A 15,282-nucleotide genomic window follows, 5' to 3' on the forward strand; every position below is an offset into this window, starting at 1 on the left:
AAGCTTACTTATGGTACAAGTTATTTTCGAAAATCTTAAAAACCCTGTCATAAGCAGCTGAGGCCTCAGGTCCACGGATCCGGGCCAAGGCCCTCCGGACAGTGACACTCATGACCCCATGGGCCTTCTCCCACCGCCTCCAACAAGTTCTCTAAACCCCAGCATACAAGTCATCCCGCACTCCCACCCCAGCCCTGGGAATTCATAAAGGTGGGGGTGGAGGAGGGGGTGCCGTGCGCTTTCTCATCAGAGTATGCGAGGGCCAGAAAGTGGCTGCCACCTCTGCAGCTCCTCCGCTGGCCTGCATAGTGCGCGCTTTGTGTAAGTGCCGAGGAGGCGCAGCGCTGCTCGTGCGCCAACAGCTGTCACATTATTTGCACTCGCTGTAAACAGCCTTCACATTCCCTCCTTACCACATAGTTAAAGCCAGACTAACAATCCACAGTTAGAGATCAAACCAACAACAGCAGCATTGTGTCTGCCTTCCCTGCCTTCGCACCAAGCCCAGCAGCTGGCAGGTTTCTCCGGAACAAGGGACCCCCTCTCCCCCCCACCCCTACCCCCACCCCCGCGTCTCCAGCCAAGGCTAGCCAAGGAAGCCTGCGTTTGTCAGTGCTGATTGTTCCAGCGAAAGAGCACAGCCATTTCACATAGATTTCTGTGTGGTTTAGCAGGCCTCCCCCAGAGTTTTCTCCTTCTGGTAGCTTGGGGAAGCACCCCTCCCCCAACCCATTTCCTCAGATGGGAATAAAGGGTGTTCTGATTCACAACGTTGGTTTCTAGGCTTCACAAAGTGGGGGCCGGCCTGCCCTGGACAAGCTGAGGTCGGGGCAAGGAGGCTCACAGCTCTCTGTGCCCTGTCACCAGAGGCCTGTGCTTCCTGCGGCCTGCGGCGGTTCTCCTCTTGTTTCTGAAATTGCCCAACTCACTGAATAGTTACTGGTCGCCCCACTGATCAAAATGTCTCCTTTATGATTTTTGGTTAAGTTGAACATTTCCATAATCGTCATTATTAGCGCAAATTACACGCCTAATCGGTCCTTAAATAGATTTTAATTAAATAATCATACAAGGCTCATTTTATGACTTAAGAAAGACATTACTTTTCGTTATAAACTTTCCACCAGGATATAGAATAACGATACCAGACAAATACTTATTCTTTGAAAATCTCCAATAACCAATGGGCAGTATCATGAAACACACCCTGTTTTACCTTCTGGAATGGAAGCTGAGACCAGACACATGGCATCTGTACAACTTTCCTCCTTGTAGCCACCTGAGAGGGGAGAGGGGATTGTTTCCTGCACAAGGTCACTTTTTGTCTTCTCTTGGGCCAGTAAAAATAAACCCCCAATGCTACTTTTCCTTATCCACCTGAAGATTTTTCCAGAATCTCCTCCAGAGAACACTCCTCCCTACTCCCACCCCCTTTCCCACCCTCATTCTGCTAAGAGTTGTGGTGCAAAGCAGCCAGGCTGTGCTTGTTAAATGCTCTGTAAAATGCCGTTAATAAAATAATAAATACAAAGGATGGAGGCTGCTGGTTCCATGGGTGTTTTGACTGGCAATGCCTTGGCACTTGTCATGTGTTCATGGGAGGGCAGACTAGTCTTGGATTTACATCGTTTGGACATTTCTGTACTTCATTTCGTCTTTCCTAAATGACATAGGCCTAGAGCTATTTCAAGTCTGCATTTGTATGGAACTGTTAAATGCCTAGGAGTTTCTCTCATTAAGCCAAGTTTTAAATCAGATGCAAAGCTGGAACCTAACTCTCTGATTTGCCCAACCCCACCCTCAGTCGCTGGAGAAAACAGGCAGACACTGGAAAACTCTCCCCTGTCCTTGCACTCTCCACCTTCACCCCCTTCCAGGGCACCTAGGGCACAGGGTAAGCCATCTTCAGATTGCAGGCAAGGCCCAGGTGACCCACTGTGGACGCCATGGAAGTTAGGTGCATCCTCCAAAACAGTGAGCAGAGATGGGGGGGCCGTGCCGGCCTGGTAAAAACCACTGTTCACAAAACAATGTCAGCAAAGGCTGTAAGGCGTTCTTTCCAGAGGGACCAGGAGTTCGTGCCTACTGAAGCTCTTTCAGCACAAAGGCTTTTAGGGGAAGAAGGGAAAAAGAGGAAGAGGGGGAGGGAGGGCTCCTGTTTCAGAGCAGGCATCCCCTGAGAGTCAAGAACCAAGTGTAGCTTCAATCAAATGCTGACTTCCCCTCTGGGAGTTGAGTAGGAAACCTGATCACAGTAGCTTACTACCGGTCTGGATCCATACAGGTCTGGTTTTCTTCTCATGCTAGCAATTTTTTTTTAAATATATATCGGTATAAAAGAAGCAATCCCTGGCAGACTTTATTGAAAACCACACCAAGACCTCATAACATCCGGACTTAATCCCTATCAAACAAACCACAGCACCTCTGGCCTCTGCAGCAGGCCACCTCCTCTCACCTCTTCCAACCAGGTCTCTCCCCTCCAGCCGCTGTGTTCCCTCCCTCTAAGTAATGACAGGAAGGCTGGCCAAAGAGCACCTAGATAACAGTTCTGGAATCAATTCCTAACTATATAATGATCCCACTTAGGGGGAAAAAAATCCAAGTCCTCTCATATGGAATCCTTTAAAAAGTAGAATGCAAAACACTGTAACAAAGGGAAAGAGGGACTCACGGAGGCAGACCCAGAGGAATAGCCTCAGAGGGGAGCTTCAACCTGCAGTGTAGGTCCTGGGCCACTTGGCCTAGCAGGTCTCTGAGGGTGTCAGGGTCAGCAAGGGATGAAGGCGCAACCTACAGGAACATGGCCAGTCATTCAACGCAATTATTAATCCTTGGGGCCTACTATGTGCCAAGTGTTCTTCTTTGATCCCAAAGGTGGATAATTATTGCCAGTCTTACAAATGAAGAAACTTACTGAGGCTCAGAAACCATAAATAACTTGCCCCCAAGGTCACACAGCTAGTAAAAATGGGCCACGGTTGAACTCAGTCTTGGAGTTGCAGAGAGGAACCAATTATTGGTCTAACTGTTCCATTTGAAACTCCCATTTTCACATACTGTCTCCTTGAAGAAGTTCGGAAGATTTTCTTAGGTCTTGTAGCCAAGTTCAGGGTTAAAAGGATGTTATTTAATTCCTATGTAACTTGTCCACAAGGAGACTCGAACCTAGTTTCTCCTACACCCAGTAATCTTTTCGTCCATTTAAAGTCTTTTGCAATTTTTCGCTACATCCTACAACTCTCCCTACACCTGAATACCCTGGGGTACCAGGTCAATGCTTGCAACCCGGCTGAACTTGCCCCTCCTCCAGCAGCCCATTAATAAGCAGGGTAGGGGGGTCCCCTACTCTCAGGTCCTGGAGAAAAATGCTGACTCCTGGCACTAGGAACTAGATTTTGCCACCCTAGTTTTGCCACATACAGCAATAAATCAAATTACTTAGAACAAGAGCTCTCTGAAAGGAGCTCCTACACCTTTCCTAGGGTTTAAACAAAAAACAGTAGAGACCAAAGAGGGGAAACAGAATTAATGGGAAATGCCTTGCAAGACGCTGGGCCCTACTGGATCCCCAAGGGAGCTCCAGAAAAAGAAACAAGGGCGGGGGGCCTTTCCTCTCCCCAACTTCAAGTCCCAGGAGTCACGAACCACTGAAGGTCTGGGGTGGCAAACCACAGTGCCCGACATCCCCTCCCCATGCCCACTTTCCAGGTCTGCCCCATGCTTTCAGATGCTTTAGGAACTACCCACAACAACGCCGCGGGCTTCACCGCCCATGGCCGTCTCCACCTCAGCTCAGTGGGGACAGGCGGAGACACCAGAGACTCCGCCGCCCCAGAGGACGTCCCGGCCCCGGACGGGTCGCTCCTCTCGACGCCGAGACTCCGGATGTGCGAAATGGCTCCGCGGCGCGGCCGGGCCAGCAAGGTCCTCGGCGGCGGGAAAGGACGAAGGCGATGGCGGCGCCGGGCCCTCGCCCCGCTCGTCAGCCTAACACGCCCCCGAGGCCGGACCTTCCCTGGCTCCCGGCCAGCCCTCCGCAAGTGGCTTTTTTTTTCTTTCTCTCTCTCTCTCTTTTTTTTTTCCTCCAACTTTCCGGCCTCGGCGATCGATCCGGGCAGTGTTTCCAGCCCCCTTCCCGGGATCAACGCCGTGAGGACCCTTCCAGCCTCCCGGGAGGCTGGCCCCTGCCCCGCGCACCGCAAGACTGCGGCCCTGGCGGACGCCCCCCCACCCCGTCCCCCGCGCCTAGTTGATCCACCTGGAGCCGGCGGCTTCCCGAAGCGATCGCCGTCCAGCCGAGCCTGGGACCGCTGTGTCCGGAGCAGAACTCCCGCAGCCCCAACGGTCCGGGCCTGGCTGCCAGGCGCCTGCAGCGCACCCGACGCACCCGCGCTCTCTGCGAAAGGTCTTCTGCCTTCGGGGAGGGGGAAGGGAGAGCGAGGCGGGAAGGGGTAAGGGCAGCTGCTTTCTTAAAATTTAACTCTTCAGATGCAAGTTTTTGGTGCCCCTGGCAAGACTGCGAGCGCTCGGGCAGAACAATAGAAATGGGAGGGGTGCCGGAAATGGTGCAGGAAGACCCCTATAACCCTATAAACCTCCCCTCTCCCACTCAGTTACTATTAGCATTAAAAGACCCCAGTGCCTTGAATGCAATAATGCCTTTTTATAACTTTTTTCTGCTGGGTCTCCATTCCCTAAACGTGTCCCCTTACCCCACATTATGAAATCACAAGGGCAAAGATCTGCTCCTAAAGTTGTGACCTCCAGAAACTCTTGGGACTCTCACCTGCTCTGCCCCTAGCACCCTGACCTGACCCACCCCCCTCCCCCAGCAGTTCCTCTGGTTTGCACCTAGACAATAAATTTAGTTTAATTTAGCTTCCGGTCTTTAATTTTAGCAGGTCTCCTTTTTGCATGCAAATCAATATGGCAATTACCATCTAAAAGCTCGCCCAGCCCCGGGTCAATGTAAATTGATCATTGTCCGCCTTCTACAAAATAACACCGGGAGTCTGTGGTGCATAATGAGATTATACTGGAAACTGTCTTTTAGATCACAAATTATATTTTATGCTGTCAGGATCTTCTCCGAGCAGACTTCCCCGTATGTCTAATCATGGGGAGCAGAGTCGTGAGCGTGGAGGGGTGACGTTGGTTGGGAGACGCAGCTCTAAAAAATAACCATGTGGTAGCCCCTGTTTTTGAGACCCTCGATTGAGAGCTCGCAGAGATGAGCTTGTGCCCAGAAAGAGGGTTTTTTACAGCAACATCGCAGAAAAGCACCCTTAATGAACTCCTGCCCAACAAAAAGTCAAATATCCCTTTCCGAGGTACACATCGTGAACAACCAGCGAAAGCCGTCGGGTCGGGCGGAGGGCTTTTTTGGGGATCGTTAGACGCCCCCGGCCAAGGGCCCGGCCAGCAACGAGGGCGGCTCGGCCACCACCCGGGCCGCCCGAGGAGACGAGACATTCGAGACCATACTCCGGGCCCAAGCGGCTCCTCCTTCCGGCTGCCGCCACCTAGGCCTCAGCAGCGCAGCCGGCTTTGCAAACAGACGGAATCCCGCCAGCCACAAACACTGGCAAAGGAGCCGGGGCGGGCCGTGGCCGGCCTCGGGCTCCCCACCCCGGTATGGGCGAGGCCCCAACCAGACCCGAGCCGTGCAAGGGGGCAGCAAGGGACCCGGTGAGAGAAGGTCTCTTCTCTCCGAGAGCCCTGCTCTCCCGCCCCTCTGCGGCCCCCGGGGCACGGGTGTGACCTCGAAGCCTAACAAAGGGCCTTCTGAGCTCCCTTCGGCCTGGGGTCGGCGAGGGAGGGGTGGGGCGAAGCGGCCGGTGTGGACCCACGCGTTCTCCCGCCCCGCTGCGCCTGGCTGCGTCGGCCGGGCCCGGCGCCCTCTAGGAAACCACCAGGGTGGCATTGTCAGGACTGCAGGGAGCTCCTGAAGAACGTTCTGGCCGTCCTGGGGTTCGGGCGGTACTGCGGCCTGCGAGCCTCCCGCCCAGCTCGCGGCCCAGCCCTGCCCCGCCCGGCGCGGGCTCCACCCGAGTGCGGTCTTCCCAATAAAAGCTGGAATTCCCGACTGGGCTCAGACAAAGAGGGACCGCGGCAAATCGACGCCGCGGGCAAACCGAACCGTAGCCGGAGTTTACGTGCGCGTCTGGGGTCACAGAGGCGCCTGCTAATCCACCCTACAGAGGCCTTCCCTGCATGATCTCCAGAAAAAAAAATTAGAGCATACCAAAATGAAAGCATAACTCCCCTTTATTCCTCTCAGAAGCCACACTTCTTTGGTTCTGTCCCAGTCCACTAAGCCCTGTTCCACCATAGCAAACAGGACCCCAAGCAGTGTACCATCCACTCCTCATGACCAGAGTGGAAACCTAGTCCTCTTTTTCCATTCACTCAAAATCTCTTAGAAATCTTCCACCAGGCTCAAAACGTCCTCTTCTCTCCCCCACTCCAGAAAGGAAGAAACTGTAACCAGAAGTACAATCCTAGTAATTGAGAGCCATCCACCCTTGGTGAGGTTGCTTTGCCCTCAGTTTCCTTCTGGCCAAAGATACATTATTTCCCTGTGAATAACTGTACCAATGTGGTTGTATGGTCCACACTTTGGTGCCCTGCTTAGATCTCACTTCACAGGCAAGTCTTCTCAGGCATGGAGTTTTTGTCATTCCGCCTGTGTATCTAAGCATTGATGTATGCATATGAATGCTTTTTGTGTTTCCAAGTGACCCTCTTCACACCTTTAAATGGGCTTTTGTCTCTGGAAGGCACTTAAAGAAATTTTGTCCTAGTTTCCAGCTCAAGAAAGTCTGGGATTTTCCCCTAGAATAACGATATATGTCTGTATTTGCATATCCATGTTTACATTCCTCTTGGCCAGCTCTTCATCTCTTATGTAGCTCTCGTTCCATGTGGGCACGGAAGCCCAAGTGTCTTGATTTGTTTCAGCGCATGTCATTCAGGCACACATCTTAATCTGAGCCTTCCTGTCTAACGCACATACCTCCCTGCTACTTGCATCCCTTTTGCTTTGTCTGTATGGCTCATCCCCAGGCCAGAAAAGTATAGGTTTGCTGTTAGAGAAAAATTTAAAGGTAACTTGAGGGTCACTTAGACTATAAACCCGACAAGAAAGAAAAAGGAGGGGGGAGGAGACAGTAGTGTTAGTAATGATTATATATGTACAGGGTGTGCATCTCTGATCTGAAACTCACCCACCAACTGCAAACTTTGTAAAGAACTAAACAAATGTCTGCAGAGTTGTATTAAATTTTTAGACCAATACAATATTGACCCCGTGTGTGTATACAAATCATTGATCCAGTACCTATCAGAGTCTAACTCCTGTTTGAAGTCTGTCTCCCTGCACATTTCTGATTCTCTCCCCACAAGTTCATGGTTTAAAGTGGGTCTATTTATACAGACAACTCAAGGGCCCCCTAGCTCTCTCCAGCAGGAGTCTCTGTCAGAGACCCCACCCCACACTACAGCTCTGAGCAGGCCTTCCAGGGCTACCACGCCCACATGAATTCTCTGGTAACACTGAGGTCTACATCTGCATTTCCCAAACTCAGTTCCTAAAGTGAGCTGTCCATTGTGTGTACTCCCAGCTCCACCACTGAGAAGTACCAGGTCAAACTAGATCAACGCAGCTGGCTCTGGTTTGTCGAAGAATCGAGCCCGATGCAGCAGGACATGAGCGTGCACATACAGAAGAGAAAGGAAAACCCTAGGCCCAGACTCTCGCCCCCTCCCCTCTGGGGGCTACGTGGCCTCTAGGAATTTCTACTAGGCTTTTTTGGCCCTCCTCCCCATTACACTACCTCCACCATCTTTAAAGGAAACCCCAGCAACCTTCCATCCACCCTGCTCGCAGGGCCCGCTGGCTAGCTGGCTCACTCGCTGCTCACGGGAGTCTGCTGCCGCCTCCGCCCCCCCCCCCCCGCCCGTCCTTCAGCCGGGAGGGAGCCTACATGCCTGTCTAGACCGATCTATCACAGGCACACCAACAACACCCGCGAGAGCGCGGAGACCCTGCCCAGGTCCCCCGGCCCGCAAGGTTCACAGCGGACAGAACCCAGGGAGCGTAACGGCGCCTGCGGGGGCGGGGAGGGGCCTACGGGCGCCGGCCGCCCGAAGCGCATTGCCGGTCCTCCCCGGCCCTGGCCCCCCGCGCTCCCGCCAGCCCGGCTGCCAGGGCACAGTCACAACTCTCTTGCGCGCTGGGCAGTCCTATTTTTATCTTGTCTAATCCCAAACTGGGCGGGGAGCACAGGCGTCGTGCTTAGAGAAACAAGAGATAGGCAAGGGAGGAGCAGCCAGGCAGCGACGCGAGCCGGACCGAGTTAAAGGCACAGTCGAGGCCACCGCGAGCAGGAAAAAAGAGCGGGCTCCGCGGGCCTCTCCGCGCCGCACTCAACGCGCCGCCCCGCGAAGTTACACTCGCCTCCCCGCCGCCCCTCGCGGCTCGGCCCCTCCCCACTTCCCAGCGCCGCTCTCCTCAGCCCCGGCCGCGGGGCCCCGGCCTGTGTGGGAGGCGGAGGCCCGGCCGGCCCTGCAAAGGGCTGGAGAGAATCGCTAATGAGCTGTGCGGCCCATTGATCCGGAGAACACTTCCTAATTAACTCTCAGTCACCTACTGGTGACAGCGCCTCAAAGGACAGCGCTGGGGCCGGCAGAGCCCCAGCCTCGACCTGCCCGCCGAGTGCCTGGCGCCCGAACCCCGCGCGCTCCCCAAAACACCCCAGGCAATCTGGGTGTGTGGCGGCATATACACGCACACTAAGGCCACCCTCGAATTAAACCTGGACGGCATATTAATCATCGCCATCTCCCCCCTTCCCCTACGCGGTGAAACTGTGCCCAAAATAAACAGGAGAACCAACACTGCAAAGCTCAGACCAGATAACAGGTCGGGGGTGGAGTGGGAAGGGTCGAGAAGCGAAGCATATTACCCAAGTGCCCATGTACAGGAGTCTACGAGGCCGACAATTAAAATGCCATCTACACAAGCAATTCTGTTGGCAAAACCGAATCCAACACCTCGTAAGGATTGATTTCGGCCCGCGGTGTCCGTTTCCAGTGCCACAGGAAGTGTCAGATGGCCAGAAATACCCAAGTCTGTCTGCGCTCACCACCCACCACCTTCTGGGGTGGGCCGTTTCCTCCTCATTTTTACTCCTAGGCCATTTTAAGGATTTCTCTCCAAGAGGCTACCCCTAGAGTCATTACCCCTCCCCTAACCTCCTTTCCAAAAAAAAGAAAAAGCTAAAACCCGGAGCTGTCTGGTCTAGACGCAGTGAGGCTGTGCGATACCTATTTGAGGCGCGCTGGTTTCTTTTTAAGGTTTGTTTTTAAATACACACAACCTTCCTTCTCCTTCCTTCCTCCCTGTTCATTCCCCAACCCCCACCCTCCAGACGTCGGCGGCGCGCGCCCCCGCGCGCGGGCACTCACAGCCTCTAGCTGGAGATCGCGGACTTTCTGGAAAAGATTCATTAACAGCAAATTAAGCCTCGCCTGGTCTCGGCCTACAGGCGGCCAGGCTCCGTCGTCTCCGGGACCCGGGAACATGCCCACTCGAGTGTGCAAGCGGCGGGAAGCCCGCTGGGACCATGGGTGCCTCGAGCCGCCCCACTCCGCACTCGGGGCCCTAGGGCTCGCTCCGTAAACAGTAGGCGCACGTCGCCGCCGCCCGGAGCCCCCGAGTTGGCGGAGTCTCTGCAGCGAAGCCGCGTACCCACTCAGAGACCAGGGCCCGCAGCGCGTCGGCGCCCTGCCCTCCCCGCCTCGGCCGAGGATCGCGCCACGGTGCGCAAGTTCTCTTCCACCTCAGCCTCCGCGCTGCACGCACCCGTGAACCTCTGAGTGGGATCAACTTCCTCTGGCCGCAGACACGCACACGCCCAGCAGAGCTTCGCACCAGACTCCTCGCTGCCCAGCTGAGGGCCCCGGGCGCGCCCCCTCCCACCGCCCGCCCTTCTCGCTGCCGCCCCCGCACATGCTGCCCCCACCCCAGGGGTTCCTAACTTAAAACCGAAGCCGCAACGCGGAGTGGGGGTCGGGTGGAGGAGGGAGGGGGGGATGCGGAATATAATCTAAAAAGGACATTAACAAAACAAAGCGTCTGACCTGGCGGGCGGGCCGACCGAGTCGGAACCCCCTCGTTCTGCTTGATTTCCTAGTAGTTTTTTGGGTTTGTTGTTGTTGTTAAATCCACGTGATTCACGCTTTGGGGCAAGCCAAGAAAAAACCGGGGGCTCCCCTCCCGAGTTGCGCCGCGGCGGCTGCAGGGGCAGGTCGAGCTCGGCTCGGCCCGGGGCGCCCGCCACACACCCTCGCGCACGCACACGCCGTCGTTCCACTTGGAGAAACGGCCGGCCCCCAGAGAGGCGAGGCGAGGCGGCTGCTGGGGGTTTTTACAGTTCTTCCCCGAGTCGGAAAAAAAAAGCAGACGGGAACCCGCCGCCCTCCCCTTCCTGCTCGTGAGCGAACGCCGAGCCGAGCTTCCCAGCTTCCAGCGCCCCCCCCCCCGCCCGCGCCCGACTCGCGGCGCTCCGCGGCGACCGCGCTCCCGCGCAGACACACACAGCCTGCAAACTTCCACTCCACGAACTCCTTGCTCTCCTCGCAGCCCCCCGGGAGGCGGCGGGTCCCGGCGCTTTCCCCCCCGTTCCCGCTGCCCACGCGGGGCCGCTTAGGTTGGTTGCATTTTTCATAACTTAAGAGCTGTGAAATAAAAACGAAAGCGAGCAAGGCAGCCAAAGGGAAGCGCGAAGGCGAAAGCTTCGCGGGGTACGCGAGAGAGTCGGAGGAGACACCCGCGGCGAGCGGGGGCCCCCGGGAAGGGGGCTAACTGCAGCCTGGGGCGCGCCCGCCCGCAGCCTCCCCCGGGAAAGGTGTTCCGGGCACTGACCTGAAATCCCCAGCAGGGGAGTAGGCAGGGCGCCTGCGATCCGGCGCTTCGAAGTTTTACCCCCCCACCCCCGAGCAAAGTCGAGGCGGCAAGGAAGAGCAGGGGACGGCTCGGAGGGTGGGGAGAGGTGTGCGGGGGGCGACGTGGAGGCGCGGAGAAGGAGCCGGACCGGGGAAGCGCGGCGAGCAGCAAAGTTTGCCGTCCCCGGCTGCCCACAGCCCGCTCGCGGATCCGCGCCCGCTCGCCTCCCTCGCCTGTCTGCTGCCAGCCGGCTGCCCTCGGGGTCGGCCCCGCCGAGGGGTGGGCTCTGGGCCGGGTGGGGGCGGGGCGGGGCGGGGCGGGCTCGGCGCCTCCGGGCAGGTGGCGACAGCCCCGCGCGATCCTCCGGGCTCCCGCGACTGCGCCGGGCTCGGCCCGGCTCAACAGCTCCCGCGCCGCCGCTGCTGCCGTCCGCGCCCGGGCAGAAGCCCCAGCGCCATGTTGACGGTTCGCCGCGAGCGCCCGCTCGGGCTGGATGTGTGTGAGTCTGTGTGAGTGCGTTGGTCAAGTCGTCCCTACGCGGCGACAGCACGGCTTGTGCTCCCCGCCCGGCGGCTCGCGGGCTCCCCCTCCGCGGCCGCCCGCCTAGCTCCCGCTCTCGGTCGCAGTCTGGGCTCCGGCGCGTCTCCCCCGCAGCCGCCGAGCTCCGCCAGCGTTCAGCGAGGAGCGCAGCTCTGCCTCACCTTGCCGCTGGGAGCCCGGGCTCCGTCTGCCGCCGCACGCCGCGATCCCAACGCGTCCCCCTCCCTCGTTCCCTCCTCTTCCTCCTCCCCCTCCCTCTGCCCGCCCGCCCTCTCTGCCTCCCTCCCTCCCTCCCTCCCAGCAGCCGCCTCCCCTCCCCCGCAGGCGCAGCACTCGGGCGACAGCCGCCCGCCCGCCGCCGCCTCCAGCTCTCGCAAGTTTGAGCTCCCCAGCCTCCGCTCACCCTCCGCTGCGGCGCTTCAGCGGTGGGGCTTCGGGAGGGGTGATTCCCCGAGAAAGGTCTGGCCGAGTTTCCCCGGCCGTCATTGATTCCCGGCCGAGCGCATTTTGTCTCTCCGGGTACGAACCCCGGACCACTTGGGTGGTGGCTCTCTCGCCCCCGGCCCTCCCCTCCCCCTCGCGGGCCGAGTTGGCTGCGCACGCCGGGCCTGGGCGCACGTCCTGGGTGAGCTGGAGACCGGCTCGGGCGGCGGCGGCCCCGGCGGCCCGCAGAGCCAGAGCCGAAGGAACCCGGGGCGGCAGGGGCAGCTCTCCCAGCCGCGCGCCGAGACTCCCCTCGCTACCCAGAAGGCCAGTGGAGGACCACAATTACCATAAAGCGCCTCGCACTCCGCTCCGCCAAAGCTGTCAAACCCCAGCGGCTGCCGCCGCTGCTGCCTCTTGCCACCAGCGCTGCGCTCTCCCGGCCTCGCCGCCTCGCTGAGACCACGCAGAGCTGGGCGGGTGCGCGTCCGCGCCCACTCCACCCCGGGCTGCCCCTTCCTCCCGGAGGCGCCCTTTCCCGTTTCGGTGTCAAAGCTACATGAAAACACCACCCAGGACAAGAGCGGCCATTCCATTCGAACTCCGTCCCGAGTTCCCTGGACATTTCAATTGTATGGGAATTGTTTGGAGAGGTGGGGGGCAACCCGTGGGGCACAAGGAGGCGGTGGGGGGGCGGGCAGGGAAGCGGAGATCCGCCGGAATTTCTCCTGGTTCGCGGGCGTTTCTAGGTCTGCACCTCAGATGATTGGAGGGTCTGCCCTGGTCCCTCACGCCAGCCTCGGGAGATTATCTCTCGCGTTTTATTTTCCTTGGCAGGGAGCAACTTTTGGCGCAGACCGTTCGCCCTATAAATTTCCACTCGGTAACGTCGTGTTGATCGGTGCTCGGCGGCGGCGTACAGCCTGCGCCCGCAGCAGTTCAATTGACACGTATTGAGCTTCTCCAGCGCACCCGGAGCGGCGCGGAGCACGGGGCGCGGGGGCAGTAGGTGGGAGGGGGAAGCGCAGAGGACAGGTTCCGGCTTCCCCGGAGAGCAGAGCCTCAAGAGCGAGCCTAGAAGCCCCAGTTGGTGAAGCTGGCGGGAAGGGGTGGGGGAGGGGCTGTTCGGCCTAACCGCACCCAGACCGTGGGCCCGGACTTCGGGGCTAAAGGTGATCCCACTTGGCTGCTCGCTAGGGTCTTTTTATGCTGGGGTGGGGGGGGGGGCTGTCACTTTCTGCCTAAGGACAAGATGGTGCAGGCTCCATGAAAACATCAATCTGAAATGGAGGTGGCCTGTAAATCCACACGGAAAGAAAGTTTCAAAATATCCTTGAGTGTCCCCATGCCAAAAATAATCAAAAGCATCTCAAGTTGATTACTAAGTCAAGGTCAGGGCCAAAACTGGCTCTAGCTAACAGATATTTTCCCTTTTAAAAATTAGACTGCAGGACTGGTATTAGGTGAGATTTTATTCATTCTGTTTTAGTTCTCAGCACGTAGCTGTAAAAACAGACCTTCTCAAAGCAGAAGTGAAACATCTTTACCGTTTGAAACCCGAAACTTGGGGCAGAATTAAATCTTCATGCTCCAGAGGTGCTTATAACAACTGATGCAAAAGACAGGCGGGCAAGTGCCCCCAAGAGCAGTGCCCAGCCTGGCTGGGCCTCCAGCTCAAGCATCTAGTGGTGAATGCTTCCAGGACCTGGGCCTGCAGGATGGAATGCATGTCTTTTTCTTCCTGGTCTTTCTGAGGATGGATGTCGCTGAAAGCTAACCCACACATTTTTTTAATCTCCGGTAACAAGCAGAAAGACACCTGGACTATTATGCTGTAAAGCTATTTTTTATAAAGACATTTTAGGGCCAGGCATTAAAAGTTATTAGACTGAACGCACGCGAGTTACAGACACAGCTGGAGAAAAGACCTCTGGTTGTGTGTTTTAGCAACATTTCTTTTTGAAGCGACTCCTTTTATTCAAAACAAGTCTAAAATAACTAGGGAGGCTGCAGTTGGGTATTTGTGGGGAAACTCTCTGAACGTGGTTCCAGGCGGGAGGCCGCAGCTCTGGGCAGTGCAGGGGAGCTGGCCTGGGCAAATGCGGAGCGGTGCCAGGCTCTTCCGGCTCGGTTAGGCCGCACCGCGGAGGCCCTGGCTCGATGCCCAGCCACCTCCTCTCTCCTCCCCTCGCCTCCCCAGCTCTTCCCCCAGGCACAGGCTTTTCCCAGAGTTCCGAGTCGCAAGTAACCGTCCAGAACTTTTGGGAAACCCAAGGACTGAGCAATAGCAAGGGGCCTGAGGCCTTTCGGAGCCCTGAGGCCTCCCAGGGTTGCTAACAAAGGGACCTGTTTGTCTAAGTTTAAAAGTCCGGGAGTTAAAATGAATGGGGGGGGGGGTGCTGTAAACGTGAAGGGGCCACGGGGATGGCGACTGCAGGAGAAATTTGATGCTGGAGACAAACAGGCCAGTAGATTTGCCTTTGACGTAATTTGCAGAATTTGCCACTGCACCTCTCCTTTTCTTTTAGGGGAGTCTCGCCTCCAGAGTATCCTAGTGTGGGCTGGTGGGATTAAAGGGTTTCTGTTCCATCTCGGAGGAATACATTTTCCAGCTCCGTGGGATTTTAAAAACAGCTTATTAAGGGAGGCCTAAGAGGCATGGAAAGAGCCCTGGTGGTACTGTGGTTAATGCGCTTGGCTGCTAAGCAAAAAGGTCAGCAGTTCGAATCCACCAGCAGCTCCGCAGGATAAAGATGTGGCAGTCTGCTTCCATAAAGATTACAGTCTTGGAAACCCTATGTAGCAGCTCTACTCTGTTCCAGAGTTGCTATGAGTCGGAATGGGCTTGGTTTTGGGGACGGGGGGGGGGGTGACTCACTGGGAGTTAAAATGTGGGATTTTCCCTAGCTGCTCTAAGGCTGAGGTTACACCTACTGGTCCTGAACTGGATTAGATAGGATTGTGCCAGGGAAGAGAAGCAGAAAGCTCACGAAGGGCAATCCCATCTTGTGTCCCCACTTGGGAAGGAGCTCGAAGAGGTGGGGACGCTGCGGGGCCAGCAGCATGTGCGGGCGTCCTGGCCCTTCCCCTGCTCCCTCCTCTGCCCTCCCAGGAGCCCCTTGGGAGCTGACCTGGGGGGGGGGTTCAGGCCGCTATACCGGGCACTCCGTGAGGGGAGGATTTCAATGAAAACGGAGGAGGTGGAGTGAGCAAGTGAGCGCAAGGGAGGGGAGGCCGCACAGTGAGCAGAGAAATAAATAGCCGCTGAAATGAGAGGTTCAGAGAACTGAGTGGCAGAGCCCCTGCCCCCCACCCCTGGAAGAGTCCCCCATTTATGACATATGGCTCGATTTCAGGCTCTTGGGCAC

The 15,282-nt window shown here is 57.0% G+C and overlaps 1 protein-coding gene across 6 annotated transcripts in view; it reads right to left on the bottom strand.

Annotated features, from left to right (window-relative positions):
* The window catches only part of BCOR (BCL6 corepressor), a 47,942-nt gene extending 36,244 nt beyond the window's left edge, over window positions 1–11,698 (bottom strand). For 4 of the 6 annotated variants that reach the window (XM_064278142.1, XM_064278144.1, XM_064278145.1 and 1 more), the window contains exon 1: window positions 10,931–11,187. The gene's annotated coding sequence lies outside the window, so the exon portion shown is untranslated. Of the gene's footprint in view, window positions 1–10,146; window positions 10,452–10,930; window positions 11,188–11,652 lie in introns of those variants that run through there. The other 2 variants (XM_064278143.1, XM_023557965.2) reach the window with 2 other exon arrangements.
* Between the last annotated feature and the right edge of the window lie 3,584 nt (window positions 11,699–15,282).

The sequence above is a fragment of the Loxodonta africana genome, chromosome X, assembly GCF_030014295.1.
Source record: "Loxodonta africana isolate mLoxAfr1 chromosome X, mLoxAfr1.hap2, whole genome shotgun sequence".
In the NCBI taxonomy this organism is placed as follows: Eukaryota; Metazoa; Chordata; class Mammalia; order Proboscidea; family Elephantidae; genus Loxodonta; species Loxodonta africana.